Source organism: Alligator sinensis, unplaced genomic scaffold (genome assembly GCF_000455745.1).
Source record: "Alligator sinensis unplaced genomic scaffold, ASM45574v1 scaffold59_1, whole genome shotgun sequence".
NCBI classification, from domain to species: domain Eukaryota; kingdom Metazoa; phylum Chordata; order Crocodylia; family Alligatoridae; genus Alligator; species Alligator sinensis.
In genome coordinates, this window is record NW_005841878.1 from 3,347,932 (window position 1) to 3,371,237 (window position 23,306).

General features: G+C 39.3%; 1 protein-coding gene across 35 annotated transcripts in view; it reads right to left on the reverse strand.

Moving 5' to 3' along the window:
- ENOX1 (ecto-NOX disulfide-thiol exchanger 1) overlaps nucleotides 1-23,306 on the reverse strand; it is a 542,128-nt gene that overhangs the window by 351,709 nt on the left and 167,113 nt on the right. For 33 of the 35 annotated variants that reach the window (XR_003092514.1, XR_003092515.1, XR_003092516.1 and 30 more), the window contains one exon: nucleotides 17,672-17,749. The exons of the other annotated variants lie outside the window; for them this stretch is intronic. The gene's annotated coding sequence lies outside the window, so the exon portion shown is untranslated. The remainder of the gene's footprint in view (nucleotides 1-17,671; nucleotides 17,750-23,306) is intronic. 35 annotated transcript variants of the gene reach the window in all.

The following is a 23,306-nucleotide window of genomic DNA, read 5'->3' on the forward strand; positions in this document are numbered from 1 at the left end:
TATACTTGTTATGGGATCAAACCTGCTGAAACTGGTACCAATTTAAAAATGGTTGTGAAAGAGTTAACACTAGACTGTGTCCTTTCCTGCTTCCTGGCAGGAAGAGAAAGCAGCTAGTAGCCATCCTGTAGCACAGTGTCTTTATTCTTCTCTACCTCCATGCAGTGAAGTCCTGGCACAGAAAATCAGCTTCCCACTTAGATATGCACCCCAATTTCGGAGGGCTAATTTTGGGAGACAGTGTGCATGTCATATGCAAGCAAATGCACTTGCACTTGTAAAATCAAACTGGCAAAATGTTGCTAACCTACCAAAACCATCAATTCCCACGCAACAAACCAACACAGCACACAGTGCAGATATTTGCAATGCACTTATTCACAAATTATAAGAAAACCATTGCCTGAGCACTCTTATAAATAGCAGCTGCATCTGAGACTTTACAATGTGTCTTCACTAGGAAATAGGAAAAATGGAAATATCTGTTTAGAGGCACTATGCTGCACTTAGTTCCTATGATCACAGACCTGATAAAGAATATCTTGCATTCAAAAGTTTGTCTAACTTTATCCCAACTACATATTTGATCAATAAATTATACTACATATTTGATCAATAAATGATATCACCCAAAGAAATCCTTGCTGTGCATAAATTCTGGAGCATCATGGGTACAACCTCATTCTTACACTATAGTATCTCTTTAAAAAGTTATTTATTGCTCATCATTTGCTTAGAAGAGGTCAAAGATTGAATGATTCACATGAGAGGTAAGCCCCAGTGTTGAAGCAGTACAAGAAGCATTGTTACATGTTAACTTTCACATGTGTTAAGGGCTCTTAAAATGAGAGTGTCCACATATTAAGTAAGAAAAAGATGAGCTAAGTATCCTCTCCTCATTTTAGAGAGTCCTCTTCAGGCGAATATTATCTTTAACCGGTGTTATGGAGCTCATGTTACAGTCGCATCAAAGTCCTCTACAGGGCTAATTTGAGTTGGGAGTGGTCCTCCAGTATCCCACAAGATACCACTCCCAGTTCTTCTTCTTCTCCTCATGTCCTTGTCATAAACTAGGTTTTTTTTCCAGAATCTTTCATATCTGAGATTGTTGATAACAAGGTATTTAGCAGAATATAGCAGATGTGTTGGAATCCAACAGGGTCCTCAATGTGAACTCTTCTGCTATGGCTATTATGGGCTGGTAGGGCCCAATCTGGGCCAGGGGGGCATTGGTAAGGTACTAATCATGAAGCCTATACTGCCCTAGAGAGCCAGCAAGCAGGGCAGGCTTGGAGCAGACTGGCAGCTCCTAGCCAGGGTTCTGCTCGCCAACCCTCTAAGGGCAGATCAGTGCAGTCCACATTACAGAGGGTATTAACCCTTAACATGTGACTGCTCGCGGCATGTGCTAATATTACCAGTTTAACACAGTCTAAAATTCCTTAGAATAAGCATATACTAATTGTAATGTACAGCAACACCCTTAATTGCAGCCTCTCCTATTGTGCCCATTCTTTGGGTGAAGGATGTTACTTTTCTGTGCTGCTAACTTGGCACCTTTCACAAGCATTACATTCACTATTAAAGAAGAAGGAATTGTGCCATATGGTATTTAAATTAGGCAACAAAGTGAGTTTATAAACAGAAATCTCAACTGGGACAATGATACAACTTTGCATTTCCATGGTACCTTACATCCAAAGCTATTTTATAATATGAAAATTGCCATACAAAATCAATCTCAAAGTCCATCTTGTCCAGGATCCTAGGTGCTTCAGAGGGAGGTTGATAGAAAGCAGATGTGGGATAATCTGTAGGCCTGTGAGAAGTGGCTAGTATTCACTTCAGATTTGGCCAATTCACGGGACAGCGATTCAATTCGCTGGGGGGGCTGGGGGAGTGGACAGGGATCAGGGGGGCCGGAGCCTGTCAGGGGTCCCCCCATGGTCCCCTCCTCCAGCCCTCCCTTCCCTGCCTGTTTACAGGAATGGAGTCCAGCTCCAGCTCCCTGCTCCAGTGGGCGAAGGCTGTCCAAATCATCAAAGGTCTCCAAATCTTTTTAAAAGATATGGAGAGCTTCGAATCAATTTGGACGTTTTAAATGATCCCCTGATTCGATTCAGATTTGGAGATTTGGCCACCGAATCAGGCTGAATCTCCTCCGAATCCAATCAGCACCTGAAGCTTGGCACAGCCCTAATAATCTGCTCCCCCTTTCCCCATACATTAGTTCCCTTCCTACCCCTTAACACTCAGACTAGCTTAAAAATCAAAGCATGAGGCTGAATCTCTCTTCTGGGTGCATTTTCATTAGCTGTTATAACTCGGATATCCTGATTATCCATATAACCAACCATCCAATTCCTTTATAACCTTGTTGAATTCTCAGCCTCACCATCCTGAGGCAGTTACTTCCACAGTCTAATCGCACATCTCACAAAAAAATTTCAGTTTTTAAAGGAATTAATAATTAAGCCTCACCAAACCCCTGTCTGGCAGTTAACTCCATGTCCAAATTACTGGAAGAGAATCTGAAGCAAAGAGGTTGTTGGTTAACACTAAAACAATTCAAACAAATGTCCATACATCTTTAAATTGTGAGCCCACAAACTGACAGACCATGAGTTAGGCTTTCAAAGACAGAGTGTATATGGAGGCTAGTTTCACTTCACTTCGGTGAATAAAAGTGTGTGGAATGTTGTCCTTTAAAACCTTTGTTCTGTATTTTTCAGACAATTGTCCTCGATTTCCTTGCAATGTTGGTGGTTACCATAGAAATAATGCACTTTCCAAGGTGAATAATGAAAACTGTAGTAAGAATCAGCTCCAGACCAAAATTGATGCCTGCACCATCTTCTTATAGGCAATAACACTAGAAAGCTTTTTCAAGAAGGAGGATGCAGGAGAAAGAACTAAAAGGCAAATAGCAATATAGGGCAAGCATAAATGCCATCAATGAATCATAGTCATAGTGCATTACTTCACCTAATAACCCTGGAAATACAAGCCTAATCAACAATATAAGTCTTCTGACTCTCTCCATTTGCTTTTAAGTTTTATACAACCACTCCTAATTTCACTGCGCTATCCAGTGATTCCTTGTATTATGTAAAGTACATTATTTGGACATGTTGACTTCTCTAATTAGTCTATAAATACTTGACTTTTACCCACTGCTTTGGTAAGTGTGATAATTGCTGGGGAAAGGCCAAAGCATTTATGGTCAATCAGAGAATGGGAGAAGGAATGTGGCCCTTTCAGCTAAGTAAAATGTAAAGCATTATGTTGCAAGGCAGAAGCTATTAGCAGGATCAATATTTCTCCTAGTACCTTAATAAATCATTATATCAAAGAACAGTTGCAGGATGAAAAAAACCTCATTCAACCAATAAGGATGCTTCCAAATCAGCAAATAAAACAGCATTTAAATTATGAAGACATAATTGGTGTACAAAAGGAAGCTGTAAGCTCAGAATACAGCCCTCTGATGCTAGACGAGTAAGCATTTTGAATCATTAGAGAAGGAAGAAAAGCAGAAAGACAAAGAACAGCTATTCTCAGAGCTGCCTATGCATAATTTGCAAGTTGGTAAATATGTATGAACCTGCATCACTAGCTAACTGATGACACTGTTTGGTATAGATATCATGGATGGCAGAACTGAAGGGAGAACTGGGAAGGAATGGTGGTCTGTGGCATCTTAACTACTGTACCGAAAGGAATCCATTTCCTACTAATCATAACACCTTTTCTTTTTTCTTCTCTTCATCTAGCTCTATAGTTACCTTTAAAAACACAAACGGTTTTCTAATAGCTGTTGAGTACTAGAGCAGAGGAAGGGAAAAATATTCTAAAGCCTTATTTTAGGGTAAGAATTTTTTTCAAACATACCTGTCAAATTTGCAAAAAGTAAACATGACAGCTTTCCCAGTACAGATACCATAATGACTTCTAGCTGTGTAATTTCTATGAAGCAAACTCCTAGTAAAGCTAGTGGGAGTTTTGCCTAAATAAAGACTGAAAGATCATGATCTGTTGTTCATTACCATAGCTGACACACTGACAACATACAGATACAAGTCCCAGAGGTAGTTGTAGCATATCCATATCTGGATCATTTGGATCATTATTTTATAATATTATAAGATGAAGTATTACTAGTAGCCACAATAGAGTACAGCTGGTGAACAACTGTAACTGCAACTACAGTTTTGGGGTGTCTATTTAAAATATTTAGATACTGTGGTATGATATTTTAATCCTACAACTACAGCATTAAATCATCCGAGTCGGCTGGAAAAAAGGTTTTAATTATAAGAGCAGAGGCACATCATCTTACTGAATAAAGAACAAAATATGATACCTGGTTGCAACCAAAATTCTAGAGTAGACCTGTTTTTGTTGGGCTGGATTTAGCTCTTAACTGAAAAGATAGTTACAGAAGAATTTACTTAGCTACTTAGAAACTACTTTCAATCTCTATCACAGGCTTAGAAACTTGTTCTTTGTCGATGTACTGTACAGTTAAAATATATTGTTATAGAAGTCGAAGTAGGTACTTCCTGACTCTTCTATTCATATTTATAGGGTTTAATTCCATATAGCTGACACTCAGAAGTTCAGCAGCCATATGGTTAGAAAGCTGACACCTCAAGAAAGTAAATACTGCCTAAAAGGGAGAGGAAAGTTAGCATCATGTTGCTAGGTGACAGCTTCTCTCCTCATTCTCCCCGTTAGCTTTCCAGGGATGCAGGCTTTTGGCCATACGGTTGTCGACCTTACAGGCTGTTGACCAGATGGATTTCAAACATATGTTTGGATCCCCGAGACAAATGCATACATAAAAATGAACAATGCCTAAATGTTTCATACTCTAAACTCTTTCTATAGATGTATTTTCCCAAACTGTAATTTATTCCAGAAGTAAAGCACATCAGCTTGTCCGTAAATTATGCCTCGTATCAGTTTGTTGGCTGAATCCTTGCATTGTACAAAACAAATCAATTCTGCTTTATAGAGCATAATATGACAACTTTGATAATAAAAAGCATTTGTGTATACACTTAACTGTTTGCATGGCTCCCAAGGGCTCCTCCTCCTTTCCTAGGAAGAGATATATTCCTTGCCTGTCACGTCAGGCTCGTTAGCTCACATCAACATATCATCACTACCATCCCAACCTTGCATTTTAAAAGGCAATCAGATACCATTGTTTTCCAGATCCATGGTAGACTTTCATATTATATTTGTCTTGACTAGAAACTCTTGGTGGCAGGGACCACCTTTGGGATCACCTTTGTTCTTCTAACTTGTTGCTGACCATGCTATCAACAATTGACAAAGACTAGGTAGCAAACCAGAAAGGCTCACTGAGTATGACCTAAAACCTATGGAGCACGTCCATGTTATCAACAGAGGCAAGATCAACAACAAACAGACTGCTTATTATTACCATTAACTTCATTTTTCCAGTCAGGAGGCCAGCCTTTCAAGAAATACACTAACTTACTCTTCAAATAAATAATCAAACGCAATTGAGAAAATATTAAATGCTTCAGTAAAGATTTAGGGTTTTCTTATTCTAGTCAGTCTGAACAATTAACCAACAGCTTCTTTGTTTGTTATTAATTTTGGTTGCCATAGTAGCCTTTTTAAATGGTCTTTAACAGAGAAGAATTATCTTCTAAGTCCAAATCGATCAGAAAATGAATGATTTTACATTTATTTGTGTTTCATTATTGCAAGTAAAGCATAACGAATCATTACAATAAGGATTTCTGAGAAGGATAAGATGTCAATTTAAAACACAAAGGCAATTTTAAAAAGAGGACACGACGATTGAAATTACAATGTAAATTCAATTTACAGGAACATTTAGGGTTTTATTTTATTTTTTTTATCTTTTAGGCCTAAGATCAATGGAAGTGTTTTGTAATTTTTTTTTTAAATTCTACTGAAAACAATATTTGGCTTAGATTTAAAAAGTCTTACACAGTACTTGCAATCTAAACCTTATAGCATTGTGTTAGAGAATTACAGCCAGAAGGTGAAACAAACTAATAGAACTGCCTACAATCAAAGTGAAACCAACTAGTGAAACTTTCTACTTCTTGACAAGGCTGCTTAATTTGGAAAGGGACCATTGGCCTACATGTGGATATGAGTATCAGGGACTGAATGTAGAGTCTTCTTTAAGTTTTAGCCATTGTTACACGCTGAAGTTTTAGATGTGCCTGGGGAGCTTCAGGCTGTAACCTGCAAACTAGATCAATATGTTTCTTGACCAATAAATTTCAGGAGGGAGATACCAAGTCTGTTATTGGAAACGATTATCATTATCTTCTTTGTGGAAGACAAGGTGACAACATCCCTTAAAGTAATTGCCCTGTATTTACTCAAGCACCCATGTCCTGAAAATTAGAATGAGTCCAATTACTGTTTTAACATCTCTCATTCTGGAGGAGAAAAGGAGGACTTGCGAAAAGATGAGGCAATCCTGAGAGGTGGTAGCAAAGGAATTCCTGCTTTATCAAGACTACTCTGATTCCTTGACACTTATCAAGTCCTAGGTAAGGTATTTACACAGCACTAGTCTTCTTGGTGAACCACCTCCTTTTGACCACACAAACAGATTGAAAAAAGTCAAAAGGACTTGAGCTCCAAATCATACCCTGAACATCCATGTAGATACATATCTCCAATACCACTAATTTCAAAGTACCAATGATGTAGCTGAAGGCTGTCATGGGGACAGGTAAAATGAAGCTCAATTTTGATCTTTTTAATTTGTGAAGATCCAAACACCAGTATTTAGCAGTCTCTCATGTAGTCTGAAGGTGACCATATTACCCGTGAGATACTGAAAGTTTTAATTCTAACCCCTCCTGTTTAATGCAAGTTTAAAGGTGCTGTAGCAAGAATGAAGCAGTACAGACTGTGCCACTGTCTATATGTAGAGAGGTAGAGAACATGGGACAGGGGATTATGTAGGAGTCATGTTGACGGTAAGCATTTTGGTTTGAATGAACCATCAAGGACTGACAACCTTGAGATACAGTGGAAGACTAGCAACTAGGTATTAACTTTCAGTATCTTGCATCAATGGAGATAGAATATATCAAAACAATGGGACTCAGGCTTGAGACAAAGACTGAAGTGTCAGGACTCTGGTAAAATTACCTGCTGCCCAGAGCAGTGAGAGAAATAAAATTCTGGGGCATTTATACACGTGCTCTGGAAGGCGGGAGAGGCACTTTAATTAGTGCAGCTCCAAGAGCCATGTTAATTAAAAGCGCCTGAAGCATCATGTGCATCAACATCTCTGCACTGAAAGATGGCAGCAGGGCATTTTGAACTAAAGCTCAATGAACAAGCTTTAGCTTAAAGTGCCCTGCCACCATTTTGCAGCATGGGGATGCTGATACACATGACGCTGGAGTCTGCTGGAATACAGTAATTGCTACGCTCCAGCAGACTCAATTAATTGAGTCTGCTCCAATGCACTGTAACTACAGCCTCCCTACATGTGTATAGGAGCCCCTGACACTGCTGGACAGAGAGACCATAATGATTTGTAGAGTCTTTCAGTACAATTTAGGAATTCTACCTGAAATCATGAGCTCTGTACATAATCAGACTGTAAATTCCATTTTGATTATAAGGCTGGTCCCTGGTTACCTACTGTTTTTCACCCTCCACCTTGGAGTATAATTTCAAAAGGGGCTAGCAGAGAGCTAAGAATAGAGGGTCATTGACTTAAGTGCTATACCACTGAAATGTAATCAGCCTAGACAATGAGCTAACTCCTGCTGTGGGGAACTGGTTTGTCAGTGGGGAAAGGTCGCCTTGGCAACAAAGTCTTCGGGCAAAAGTGTGTTACTACCTGATGGAAGCTGATATGGAAGTCAGCTGATGGAGGGGCTGGGAAGGTATCAAATGGCAAGCCTTAAGCCATTTTCCTCTCAGTCCAAGGTCAAGATAAGGGGAGTGGGTAGAAAGACCCTCAGGGATTTTCTAAGGAAACGTAACCTAGAGTAAAGAGATTGTGTTTAGGAAGTTAATTGCATTCTTTGAAGATTTGTAAACTGCTGTCGTTAGTTTTAAGGATAGATGTGATCAGTAACTGTGCAAAGTCTACCTATATGTGCATGTCCATGCACTCACACCTCTCGCACTACTTTCAAGAGTTAAGATGCAAGCCAGAGGGCTCAAACATTTGGACCGAGCCTGGGGAGAGGACTATTCAACTTCTAATGGGAATCAAGACTAAAGACAGGAGCTGGACTCCAGCTCTCAAGAAGAGCTGTTTGAAGATATTACACCAAGAACGTGCCTGGAAGACGCAACACCGAAGGGCTTAAATTTGGTTTAGATTTCAGAGGCTTAAAAACACCTATGGATCTAGCAGTTGGGTCTCTTGACAGCAATGTGGTAAGTAGCTAAGAAGGCACTTTGCCAGATGACATTCCAGAAGCAAAATGCTATCAACTTGAACAAAATGCTGCCAGTGCGTTTTACATTACTAGTTTGGTCTAAAGACCCTACAATTCTGGTTGACTAATATATGCTGACTTGTTTTGAAAAAGCTACTCCATGTTCCTGCAAATCATCTGCTTGTTATTTAACTTACAAGAAGCGTAAACTTGTGACAGAGATCTAAACTAATTTGACCGACAAAAAGAATTGTAAAGAAAAGAAGTGCTGAAACCAGGGACCCACACTTAGGGTACTGTGGGTCTACTGGGCCTTAAAATTTAAAAAAGTAAAGGCCAAAAGCTAGCTCTAAAGATGTAATCTCAGAGGAACAATAGAAAGGGTAGAGGCCTGGCATTCCCTGTGGAACCATGACAGGGTTCCCACTCTCGTGCTCTCTCACTGCATCCAGAGAGTGTTTTTGGCTGACTTTACTAATGTCTGATGAAGATAAAACCTTGATAAGCAACTGACCTGTACAGAACCTCAACAAAAATAAGAAAAAGTATGCTGTCAGACCATAGAAAACAACTGAAAAAAATGAAGGTTATAACAAGCCACTTCGTTAAAGAAGCTCCTGTAAGAAGCCCCTTCAACCACTACCTCCAAAAAACACCAAGTTGTAGGAGGGGGAAAGAAAATAAAAAGACGACTCTTGAAAGTTTCATGAAGTGATTAAACACAAAATACTGTGATTCACTTCATAAACATACCTGGTAGCCCTGAAACAGAAAAAGAAACACTTTTTTAATAGAAATGAAAAAATTGCCGTTCTCCAAGTAAAATTCCAAAAATCAAGTTTATAAATAAGTAGCCACATTTCAGGTTCTTCCTGCTATTGGATTATGACCTTTGTATGTGAGACCAGAAATAGTTCCATGGTTTCTCTGAAACATTCTTCAATATTGTTTGATTCCAGTTGTTTGTTATTTAATTAGGTCAAGTCAGATTTCCACTGAGATTGTAACTATAGTGTCAGCCTGTTATCTGTCAAGACCTTCCAAAACTGTTTTCAATTGCTTTGATGCATTCACAACCTCTGCGTAGTCCTTTGTCATGAAAATTGTGTGCCTTATTTCAATCAAAATCCTCTCCGCATTCAGTTCAACATTTCTGCATCCTGAAGGCAAACATGTAAATGTAGAGGATCTTCCGAAGAGTTCTCCCACGCATCACTGGGAAACATCCTGTGTCTGGGGGCTGTGGAAGAATGTTGCAAACTCCAGGAGATGCTTTTGGGCTGTTGCAAAGTTTTGTTGCAGAGCAAAGTTTTAGAATGACTACACCTGAAAAGTTCTTCCCCCTTTTTAATTTTATTTTTATTGGCTGAGCCAATGGCAAAATCCTCTTGTCATACTTTTCGCTATTCTCAAATAATACCTCTTGGAAACAATATTCTGCCATCATTTCTCAAGGGTACAATCAATAACATTAAGTAGGAACACATTACTGCTTGAATGGTTGCCTATAGCCATTATTGGATAATTTTTTTCCTATATGATCAATCAACTTGCGTTACAGTTGATGCATACTCTTTTTACTTCTGCTTTTTTGTTCATTTGCAGCAATACTTAAGCCAACAAATCTAAGTCTGTCTGGACTGACATATCCATGGAGTGATATATCCTATGAGCTTCAAAAGTCTCTCTGAAATGACCACTTTAAGCGATGCAGACAGTGATGACAGTGATCTAGAAGTTGGATGCAACTTTCCTTCCAAATTCAAGTCTTTGTTTTTCTTTGTTTGGTGGTGTGATGACTGATTGTATTTTGCTGGGGTTTGCATAGAAGATATATTGCTCCTGAATGAAACTGAAACCAAAAAGTTGCTGGGAGGCCTGAAAAAAGATGCGAGTTATAGCTTAAGTTTTAATAACAACAATAGTACTGCAAATGTATCTATTTGATCCATTGTAGGATAAAAACTGATCCATGTTATCTTCTTCCTCTTTAGTGCACAAAGTTCCTTTCAAAGGCATATTTAATGTTGAAACTACCAGATGGTGGGGTGGGGGGTGTTCAGATAAACAGCAAGAAAGAAAGGATTCATACTTTCCAACATAGTTTCTAGGAGCAGGAAAGGAGAAAAGATTTTACATAGCTCTGCTGTTTTGAGAGAACCTAACCATCTTTGACCCAGTAAAACCCGTGAATTGCACAGTTGCTTTTAGACATGCTGGACAATAGCACTGACCAAGAGGAATTATTCTCATCTCACCTGAATGAGGTGACACCACCACTTTTGAAACTCACCCCAGGAATCCTGGACATTCTTGCCTCTATTTTGATTTATTGCATCATGCTCCCAATGGAGCTAAATTTGAAGATATTTGGCCTTAGTGCAAAACCTGATTGGCTGAGTGAATGGTTGATCACTTCTTGGCAGTGGATGAAGATCAGGTGTCAAAGCAGATATTATTAAAGGCCAGCAGCTATCTTTCATAGCGTAACTCATGAAGTAGTGTTGATTAGCCTGGGGATGCTGGCAATAGTGGACATAGCTGTTCATTCATCGTCCAGAAAAGCCCTGTAGTGTGTAGAGTACTACGCAAGTACTGTTCTGTACCCATTCCTGTTCAAACATGTGATGGGACTCTTAGGACAAATAAGAAAAAGACATGAGTTGTGGTGTGTTCAATATTCTATTGACAACCAACTGTATGTTTCTATCATGTCACACACAGTGCAGTTTAGCACCTCATATGATATCTAGCTGTGATAAGAAAAGAATGAGAAGGTCGAGGCTCCACCCAAAGAAAATTGAGGTGATTATAATGACTTGGAGGAAGCTGTCAGAGGTGGAAATGGCACCACCACTTCTTTCGGTTGAAAGTATACCTTTACCATTAGTAACCAGCTTCACAACTTAGAATTGATTCCAGACCTCTGCCTTCTACTTGACAAAATTTTAAACCGGTAATCCTATTAGCTTTGTACCACAGACACTTGGCTAGGAGGCTACCACACACAGAAAGATGACGGCCAATCCAAGATAGCCCTGAGAATAAGATCAAGAATAATTTTACAAAAGCCAAAACCGATGGAGAAAGGCTGAAGAAAAAGTGTTTGTTTAGCCCAAACAAAAGAAGGGAGGCCATGATAATAATATCTCCCAGTGCTATTATAGGAGCTATAACAGGCTGCTATAAAGAAGACAGCGATTTCCATGTCCACTGGGGTTAGGACAAGAAGAAAATGGCTTAGATTGCAGCAAAGAAGATTTAGGTTTGATATTAAAAAAAAATATTTCTAACTGTTAAGGCACTAAAACACTGGAACAGGCTACCTAGTGAACTTGAAGATCTCTATCACCACAAGCTTTTAAGAATTGATTAGAAAAACATTTTATAGGGGTGGCCACAGTATACTTAATCCTGCCTAAGTGCAGGAAATTGAATTAGATCAGTGATTCTCAACCACAGTCCAACAGCAGCTTCTGAAGGGTGCTGCTAGAAGAAAGGAGATCAGCAAAATAAGCGCAAGCTCTTGTGAGGAAGTAAGTGCCGGCTCTAGCCTTCCAGCCATTCTTCCTATCCTCTCTCACTGCAGTACAGGCTCTTCCCTGCCGGCTGCTCCTCTTCCTTCCTGGTCCCTCTTCAAGCAGGTAAGCACTATCATAAATAAATTAGTTTCTGAAAGAGGGTACCACTCAATTTACAAAAGTTAAAGGGAATGCCTCATGTTTAAAATGGTTGAGAGGTACTGACCTAAATTATCTTTTATGATCCTTTCCAGTCCTACAATTTATGATTTGCTTTGGAAAGTGGCCTTCATCACCATTTTGCATGTTACCTCAAGATTATAATTTTGCAGTACATTTTATAAATGGCTATACTTTAACAATGTTTGGAGACCAAGACTGGTTCAGAATGTAACTTCTTGTTGACCGAGCAAAGCCTGTTAGAATACTTGGCAGGACATCTCAGTATGGAGTCTACTGTTCCCCAGAGCACAGAAGTCTTAAATGGCCTCAAACTGGCCTACCTAAGCCCACCTATCTCCCTGTGTCACTCTGACACAACTGCAGTCAGCACTAGTTCTTGAAATGGATCACTCCTCCCCACCCCCAGTATACAAACGAGAAGTGACCTGGAAGTGATCTCTGCAAGGCACAAATACTCTGGTACAATCCAAAAATCACATGCGTAATAGATGGGGTGGCCTGTGGGTTTATCCTAGAGCAGTGGTTCTCAACCTTTTTAGAGTCAAGTTACCTCTGGATAAACTCTGAAAATGCAGGTTTTGTTTTTCACTCTTTTTTTATTACAGACAAATAATGGAGCATCTTTTCTGTTACAAAGTACTCAGAAAGACTGCAACCATGGGTTTCCATTTGAAATCTCTGGGTTTATCTTGTGAATCATGTTTGCAAACCTAACCATGCTAACATTGTGTGGCACCACACAGCATCCTTGAAAGGATCTCGAGACACCCTGGGTCTGTGGTATTCTGACTCAGAATAAGTAGCGCAATAAAAATGAGAGAGAAGGAACTCCTTGTAAAGAGCTAGCTTAAAAGATTCTTTTCTGGCTGATTATTTTAAGAATATATAGTTTATATAGTAATAATTAATTTTCACAGAACCAGCAGCCTTTTTGTTATTTTTAAGAAAATCTTTAACTGTCTTGTGAGCTAACTACATTAAAAACAACCTCTCCTTTCATGAATTGCCATGACAATATCAGCTAAGGTGCTTGGACATGACAAAGACCACTGGAAGATGGGATGGACTGCAACCTCAGCAAGTTCACAGATGACATGAAGCAGGGTGGAGTAGCAGATATGTTGGAAAGTAGGGTTAGGATTCAGAGTGACCTAGACAAATTGGAGGATTAGGCCAAAAGAAATCTCATGAGGTTCAACAAGGACAAATCCAAAGTCCTGTACTTTGCACAGAACAATCCCCCATGTATAGACTGGTGGCTGACTGGTTGGTTGGACAGCAGCTCTGCAGAAAAGGACCTGGGGGTTACAGTGGACAATAAGCTGGATGTCAGTGAACAGTGTGCCCTTGTTGACAAGAAGGCTAACAGCCTACTGGGCTGCATCAGTAGGAGTGTTGCTAAAAGATTGAGGGAAATAATTATTTCACTCAGTTCTGCACTGGTGAGACCACATCTAGAGTACTTTGTCCAGTTTTGGACCCCCACTATAGAAAGGACCTGGACAAGTTGGAGACAGTCTAGTGAAGGACAGTGAAAATGGTTAGGGGGCTGGGGCACATGACTGATGAGGAGGGGCTGAGAGAACTGGGCTTATTTAGTCTGTAGAAGAGAAAACTGAGGGGGGGATTTGATAGCAGCCTTCAACTACCTGTAGGGTTGTGCCAAAGAGAACGGAGCTAGACTGTTGTCAGTGGTGGCAGATGACAGAACAAGGAGCAATGGTCTCAAGTTGCAGCAAAGGAAGTTTAGGTTGGATATTAGGAAAAACTCCCTCACTAGGACAGTAGTGAAGCACTGGAACTGGTTACCCAGAGAAGTGGTAGAATCTCCATCCTTGAAAGTTTTGTTGAGCCAGGCCTTAAAAGCCCTGGCTGGAATGATCTAGTTGAGGATGGTCCTGCTTTGAACTGAGGGTTGGACTAGACAACCTCCTGAGGTCCCTTTCAACACTAATTTTCTATGATTCTAAGATGGAGGTACAAGTTTCTTTTGGGGTAACTCAGATGTACAAGTGCTGTTTTCCCAGGCTTTTAATCATTTTCAGGGCAAAGTTTTATTTGTCAACCTAAAACTTCAAGAAAATGTTGAAACTAAACAGTTCCTTTACTCACCATGGGTTACAGGTACCCGTTTTTTTCTCTGGCTCCTCTCATATGCCTACATAGCGTATGTTAGCATAACCTAAATTCAGAACCAATAGTAGCTAATAGCCCCATTAGTACCATGCTGATGCAGTTATACTATTTCTGGGATCTGAGCTAGTATCTCTGCATAGTACTGCACTGTACCAGGTATATCCAGAGCTAGCATGAGCATTTATGCACAGTGCTATACTGTGGAAACATCATCCCTTTACCCACTCCCAAATTCCCACTTTGGGAAGTAATTTGCTTCGTCCACACCCCTTCACTCCATACTCACTTATTTTCTTTTCAGCTTTGTGTGATGACTGAACTGGAGCAGCTGACCCCAGAACCCCTAACCCTTTAAGGAGAAAGTAACTGTTACAAGATGCCTTAAAGGCTGGCTTTCTTTAATTCAAATATTTCCTGTTAAATTTTTAAGAGTTAGATCATGCAATGAGTTAGCACTCCGGAAAGGTCCACTTTTATGATGTGACAAAGTCTATTTTTACTGCCCATACTACTGAAATGCAACTGTCCTTCTCGAAGAAAAAAAAAATATCAAAGATCCTGGTTTTCTGAGGGGATTTTTGGTTTTCACTTTCTTCTGTGCCACATTTCCTTTGAGCATCTAGTTTATAGATTTTCTTCAGCAAAGATGCTGCTTGGTTTCCATCTGTTCAATAATGTAAATATATCTATCTATCTATATCTCAAATGCACACACTCTGTGGGAAGTCGCATATACCTTTTCCTCTTCTTTAGTACATGTGTAATTTCAGTGTACGACAAGGGTAGATAATATGCTCACACTTCCCTCCATGATGATTCTGTTTAGCGCCTTGTTGTCCCCTGTTTTTTATTTGCAGACTTATTCAGATCTTGCATGAGAAGCCATTCCATCATTCTTGAAGCCTCTGGTAGGAGAGTTGAGCTGTGAGCAGCCATCCTGAAAAATCCCTTAAGTTTCCAGTGAGGGAGGAGATTGGCTTCTCTGAATGTCTCACGTTTAAAGTAGCCATGTACACAACAAACACACACGTGTGTACTTGTATACAGTTGCAACAGCAGAAGAGTGATTCAGATAACTCTGTGGTTCTGACAGATCCAAGGTAGTCAATTGCCCTGAATGTATATTTCTTGGAAGAAACCTGTTCTCCCCAGATTCTTCCTTCCAAATTTTGAGAAGGCAGTACTGTTGCTCTTCCACAATGAAGGAAGGTTTGCTGCACAGTAACTCCACCCTTGAATTCACAAACAACTGAAATATATTGGACAGACTCTAGATTCTATTTTAGAGCAGGATTATAATCAATCTTGGTTAACTGTTAGCACATACAGAATGAAACACCACGGGAAGGCAATGAGAGAGAGTGGGAGATGCACAGCAGAGAAGTGAAGCAGAAGGAAATGCAAGTCAGAGAAATGGGAGGAAAGGTAAATTAAAAGAATTTCCAATCATAGCCCTGTAATGAATTTTCTTTCTTGACTTTGAATTGTTTTCAATGCCTATACCTTTCCCACTCCCCCTAAAAAGCAAAACACACCTTTTACTATACAGATATCAGACAGAGGTGAGCCAATTCGCAAGACAGTTGGAGAGACGTGTATTATTTGCACACAGCACTCATCAGAAACTTAGGAAACTTGCGCACTCGATGAACATTAAAATGTAAAAATAAAAACAGAAGAGAGTAAAGGGGGTTTAAGAAGGAGGACCATGGGAAAGATCACATGCAGGACTTCAAAACAAATAGTGGAAGGAAAATTAGGACTGTGGAAACAGAGGGAAGATATTCACAGAAAAAGTTCAAAGTGTGCAACAAAACATTAAAACAACAAAAAGCCAAAGGAACTGGCTTTGGTCTGTCTGTTCTCTCCCATCATTCTCAGTACCAGATGCCTCAGAAAATGGTGTAATGGGCAGTTAAACAACAACATGTCTATGACAGAAGCTGTTTACTAAACCTAGGACAGTTAGTGGTTGACTTCTGTCCTGAAATGTGTAGGCTGATATCACTTGTAAATGTTTAATGTAGATAGTGTAACTATGGACAACACTCCTATCGGTGATAAAAGCGTTTATTCCTTTTAAAGACTGTACTACACACCTTACTTCAGTTATACCATGGGGTCACACATTCCACAGATAAATTATACATTGTGTAAAGATGTACTTCTATAATGTTAAAATGTCTTGCCTTTTATGTAATTGCTTTCCCCTTGTTCTTGTATTACAATAATGGAATAAATAGGAGTATCCAAATCACATCATACCACTTATACACATATTAAAATAATGTAATTTCTTATTTTTTGTCTCTAAATGAAATGCCCATTTATTTATATATTATTTATGATATATGTGTGTATAAATGTGTGTATATACATGTGAGTATATTATGATTTTTACATAAAAATTATAAAATCATTACTTTTTAGTAACTAGACTTCTGAACAAGTAGCTTTCTTAGAATATGGTTTTAGACAGACAAAGGGATAGTTTGCTCCATTTTCATAAGTCATCGCCTTAGTTTTGCATCAAGTATGCTAGATACACAATCCTAATCACACTTTGCTTAAGTAGATTTAGCAATTACTCTTGGAAGACTTTAGTGAATTATGACCTAAATACCACTCATAGGCAAGTCTGGAATGCGAGATTTTACAAAATCACCATTAAAAGAAATGCTAATACTAAGCAAGTTTCCTTCTTTTATCTCCAGTTGTTTTCAACATCTCTACTTTTTCGCCCTCTTCCCTCAAAAAATATAAACATAAGATTTGCCCAAGGGGATATCGGGGTCACAGCTTGCAAAAAAGCAGCAGAGACTTTGCAGAGCCTGAGAATGACACGAGTCACTGGTCATTGGGCACCATCAAGAAGCTTCTCTTTTGACAGTCTCTTAAAGGATCAACAAAAAAAGATTTCATAAACCAGAGCTCACCATGACACCTTGCTAACCTCACTTCTAGCATCATCTGCATTTTTAACTGCAGAACAATTACTCACACATTAGCCACGTGGATGGGAGAAGAGAGCAACTAATTATGATATCTTAAAAAATAATGCATTTTTACCACATACTCAAAGACACACTGATGAGGTGAAAATTACTTGTAGGGCCAATTATGCTCTCTACTGCAATGTATAAATCTGGAGTTACAGTTTAAAGGGCAAATGAATGGAGTTGCCTCAGATTTACACTAGTGTAACAGGGTACTGTTGCATCCTAAATATTTTGCAAGAAAAAAACAATTCTGTCCCACAACACCTAGCCTTTCTGAATAGCACTATAATTTTACTCAGCTTGTATGTATTAAAGATCTGAAAGTAATAAGCAGGTAATGTACAAGTTAGTCCAGTAATATATATGCTGAAATAAACAGGATGCAATTCAATTTACAAACCTTTACAAAAGAAGATTGCTTATCAGCAGCTCCATTAATGTACTTCTGAATGAAGGTTACACATTCTCATGACGAATCCTAAAGAAGAGAAAACAAAAAATTAAAAACAGTGATTTCCTCAACAAGGGAAAAAGATGTCTCTCCATTTGGGGACACAATGCTAAAAAGCAGCCATAGCATTAGTTTAGAAGTTGTTCAACATCTTAAACTATGGATGCAGCAAGATCATTACAATTATTTAAATATAGCAAAGTCCAAGTTCACTATGATTCAGCAAGGAAAAAAGAATATGAAATAACAATAAACCATTTTAAAACTAATGTTACTGAAAAGTTTTGATAAAATTGCAATGGATACATGAAACTGGAGTTGAAAAGAAAGAATAAGAATGCTGCACCAATTTAAATTCCGTTTGAAACATCTATAATACAAACCTTAAAGTGCATTTTCAAACATACAGCAAATCAAAGCAGCAGACATTTATTTCCAGCCATGGCACTTCCAGGCTCTTAGTTAAATGAAACCAGAAAGAGTCTAGTGGAGCTGTGCTATGTGATAAAGAATGTACTGATGGGTCCTGCCCTACATCAATAACAATTGTTTTCTTCTTTTAACTAAAGGAAAGAATTTCAGTGGTAAACAAATGCCTAAGCCTTGCATGAATTCTTCAACACAGTTCTGGCAAACCTGCTTCTTCACACCTCCTGTGTATACTATTCAGAGTCAAAATACAAGTTCTATTCCCCAAGATGCATCAGTTGCTATGTTTTCCATTATGACAACTATGATACACAAGGGTAAATCCAATACACTATAGCTTTCAGCTATAATCCCCCTGGAATTCACACCCGCTGTTGTGAAGATAATTATCTGGGTATCCCTGAGGCCAATTCTTGCAGTTTTCATATAAAAATCACCTCTTGCATAAGACATGAAATTTAAAATCATCCCCTTTGCAGATATCATTGAGTCACTCCATTACCTCTGGGACAGATATAAATTATGCATTCTTTGATTCTCCTTAAATTTTTTAGATGCACTAGGGGACACAGAAGCATCTAAATGGTACTAAAAATATAAAGCATTCAAGAAAGAAACAATAACTTGTACGGTATTAAGTGCTACAGTGCTCCAAAATCTCCCTGCCTGGTCAAGAAAAGCACATAAAGCACTGAAACATAACAGCAGGCTTGCATACTAATGGCTGCTAGTGACAAGGACTCATTGAATGTCACTGCTTCACATACTGCGTACTGTTCATTTTTCTTATCTATGTGACCTCTCCTTTGAAATGACTGATGAAACTCCTGTGAATTAGAATCTCCGCTTCTGGGCATTTGCCACCAAGAAGGCAATCCGTAACATCTATACCACTAAAGCACAAAAATAGCCAGTACAAATGGTAAAGGATACTTATCTATACTGTAAAAGGACTGCTTTATGAAGCTTCAGCCTAGCTAGGAAAGCTGTTACCTCAATGCCCTTTAAAAGCATTGGCTTGTCACAATACATACATTCATATTTCAGACTTGGCTAACATTTTCATAATTGGTGAGAACAAAAAGGAATAGCTGTTCCTGCAAGAAAAAAGAAATTTCTCTGTTCTAATGCCCTGCTGCTATGATGACCTATTTCACACTAGCATCTGTTCTGTTCTGATGAACCACTCCAGATGTAAGCTGGCAAAATAGCACCGCTAGTATGTTATCCAGACGTCCACTGAGTACTGCAGATGCTTCGTTCTACAATTCGCATCTAATGTGTACCTGATTAATCTTTTTCTTTATTTTTCCAAATATTCACCTCAGAGAACTTCCTGGAAAGTTTTGAAAACCTGGGATCTGCTCTGCAACCACAAAGACTTCACTATAAGAAACTGGCATTGCATTAGCAGGTTCATTAATATGTCCAGAATAACAAGCCAAGCCATCTCTGCTTGAGTTGCTGAAGCCAGTTAATTACAAATTCCAAAAGGAATGCAAACTTCAATAAACCATTACGCCTTTATATTATTTGCCTGCAGATTAAATACAATACTCGTTTCAGCTTTAAAATTACAGGCATCTGCAACACTCAGATGCATCAGCATGACCAAAAATGTTATGCCTGCTCTCTGCCTCAAGCCCTTGACCTAATGAGGTTAGTGACAGGGATATGAATGACTCGACCAAAAAACGAAACACAAAAGTAGTTTTATCCTGAAGTACAATATTTCTTCTGTCACTTAACCAATTTTTTTCCTCTCAAAATTACAGGGTAGACTGCAAATCTTCAAGGCTAGCAGCAGCTCCAACAGCCTAAGTGCTATTTAAAAGAATAATAATTTATGAGTTGCCTTGGTAGAATAGCAGAAGTCACATGGGAGATTCCTCAGGGAGGTGAGGATGACAAAGGTTACAGAAATGACTAAGGGCTTGCCGACATGTGGGAATTTACTTTGAAGTGTGATGCTTTGCTGTAACTGCTTCAGACTAACTGGCACGCAGCAGCTGTGTCCAAATCAAGTCAGGTTTTGGTTCACTATGAGTCACTGCTTCCATCCAGGAGGAATTTCCTCCTTAATATGTGGTCAGCATTGCGGCTGGCTATCCCATGCTCCTTTGTGCAGTTGCCAGACTCTGTGCATTCTGGGATTGTTCCCACAGGACATGGGGTCATGTCTAGAGGAGGTTAGCTGGGAGATAGTATGTTCCACATCCAAGGGTCACCATCTAAAAGTCCTATGTTCCTTCTCTCACGGTACCACAATCCACTTCCTTTGGGTCAGCTGAAGCTATTTTCAAACTCCTAACAAACTATTTTACAAGGATATAGGTTGTAGTCATGTTGGTCTAAGATCATAGGCAGACAAGGTTCTTTAGGTAAATCTGATATCTTTTATTAGACCAAATCAAATAGTTGGAAAAATTCTTCTTTGCAAGGTTTCGGGTATAAATACCTTTCATCAAACTGTTTTAGATGCCAAAACAACCCATGCTGTAATGCTAGTCGTTGACCTGACATCACCAAAGGGCTGCAACTTTGTAATTCTACCACTGCGCTACCAAACAGTTTTCACTGCCAGCAGCTACACCAAGAAAAAAGAAAAAAAAAAAGAATGCTGACAAAGATGGGGGCGGAGACAACAAGGACAAGACTGGGCAGACTAGTTCTGGACACTGGAATTTTCAGGCATTCTCGGCTGTTTTCCTTACTGAAAAAGGGTAGATGTGCTAGTACATTAGATACTGTGGATATTAATGATGTCAGTGGTCCTCCTTTTATTCAAAGAGACTTCTACCACCAGGACAGATGAAGACTTTTAATGGATACCTGAATGGTAAAAAGAATGGCTGAAGTCTCTCATAATTATCTGAAGGATGACAGTGAAGATAGGCCCCTCTAGGAGGCTGAAGGGTAGATGGTGGATGCTAACTGGAAAGCTTGAAGCTGTCATACAATACCTGCTTGAAATTAAAACTGTGTAGTGTGTTCTGCACAACTTCTGCAGGATAATGGAAGAGAGGCAAAGGTTTGGAAATTTTTAGGACACTTTAATCACCTGCAAGGCATTCTTACCTAAATGACATTATCTGGGATGTTTTGCAGACCTAAGCTGAGGAAGAAGCACAAGAGTTTAGATATGTGCCTTGCCTAGCACTTGAAAAATAGCTTATTGTAGCATGTGGAGCATGGTAACTCTAGCACAGAGCTGCAGCCTGCTGGGCACCTTGTAGTACATTCTGCTCTGAGGTGTTGGTTTTGCACGCTCTGTGTGCTTCTTTAATATTAAAAAGAATAGTAGATGCTAGTTGACTTTGGGAATATGCCAGTGTTCATTAAATAGGCTCAGTATACATTAATTACCTTTGTGAATTCCTGAAAGTGGGGAATCTCTGCTCTCAGTATATGGGCAAATTCAATGCCACAACCTACTGGCCTGGAGGGCTTCACTGTTTCAGGACTAGTTATACAATTTATAGATCCTTTTTATATCTCTGTGAATTTAAAAAACTCTAAAATATATGGGCATTCACTGTACAGAACACCTTGTTTATGGCTGAAAATAAATTTGTAAAAATATTTTCCTAAAAGTGCAAACAGTAAGGGTTTGAATGTATCTATTTATTTATTCAGATTTATATCCCATCCTACTGATGAGGTATTTCAGTTCACAAGTCATCGTGCTGGCTGCTCAGGAATCTTGAGTGGCACCAAACCCAAGTTTAGGCTGAAGGGATCAAAGGAACTTGGCTCAATAAACTGTTCTCACTTCAAACCTGGAAGGAGTGATGCCAGGGGGTGGCAAACTATTGCTCCTAATAAGAAGAGTTCTCTAGAGTTTGTAGAATCAATCAAATCTGAGTACTCTCAAGTAAAGATACCAAGGAGGAAGGAAGCAGAAAGTAAGCTGCAGTTTTGATGAAGAATGCTTTCTAACAGTAACGTTAGATGTCCACTATCTTGTCAACTACCACTGCATCACCTTGTCCGTTGTCAGTCTCCCGAGTTATTGCACAGCTTCCCTCTGTCACCATAAACTCTTTTTTATTTCAGATCATAACAAACTCCTTCTCCACCTTGTAGCTTTTCCCATCTCTTGGCCTCTTTTTTCGTTTGCTTCTCATTCTTTTGAAATGCCCTCCACTTGTAAGCCTCAACCCCATGTTTCTCAGAGGCTTCCAAAAGGTCATTGTTCTGATATTCTTTTCTTTTTCACTCTCAAGTTTGCCTTATATTGGGAGGTGATTAACTGTGCCATCCCTGAGAGTTTGGATACTTCAAATATGAACCATCCGGCATAAAAAAAAATCTTACGAGAAGTAAACATTCATTGCTCAGCATTCCTCAGCAAAAAACAGAGTATTTTCCATCCCATAATTTTGAGATACCACAGTGTAAGGAGATATTAACTCTTCTTCCACTTTTTTCCCACCTGTTTTCAAACTGCAGCGCAAAGAATCTCCAGAGCTCAGAGGCCACATCTAGATTGCCCAAGAGCAACAACCTCAAAAACCATGTAGCTCTATGCGTACTATCTCCTGGACTGGAAGAATTGTAGCTCAGTGCAGTGTAGGGCTGAGAATGATCTAATGTGCGCTGAACTTCACCAGTACTAATTAGCCTGCCCCAGGTGATGCTTGGACTTGGCTATCTTGCTTCAAATCCAGGAGCCACATGGCATCTAAGGGCACTACTGTTTGGCATAGCAAGTTGTCACTGTAGATATGGCCAAAGATTGTTTACTGCCCATGGCATGCTGGACTGTGATTCTCCTGTACAAAGTTTGAACTTGATGAGACCAGCATGGGGCAAGATGCCATGAGGCTAGGATTCTAACAAAAAGCAATTTCAAGGCATTGCACTGGGGACGAGGGACCTGGTAAGGGCAGCCTTCTGACTGAGTTTGCATTTCTGTCAGCAACACTAATGTTAGAGGACACATCCCTGATCCACCTCACCAAACAGAAAAGGACCGGTTTACAAAGATTAAAGAAATGATGTGCATGGATGAAAAGGTGTAGCCACTTTTCTGGGAAGATGGTGGAAGGTTGCCCTGTTGTAATACTGGATCCCTAACTAGAGCACTTTCTGCATCTTAAATTCCATTTAATATCTCCTACAAACATCCTTGGGAGGTCAGCATGCCATTCCT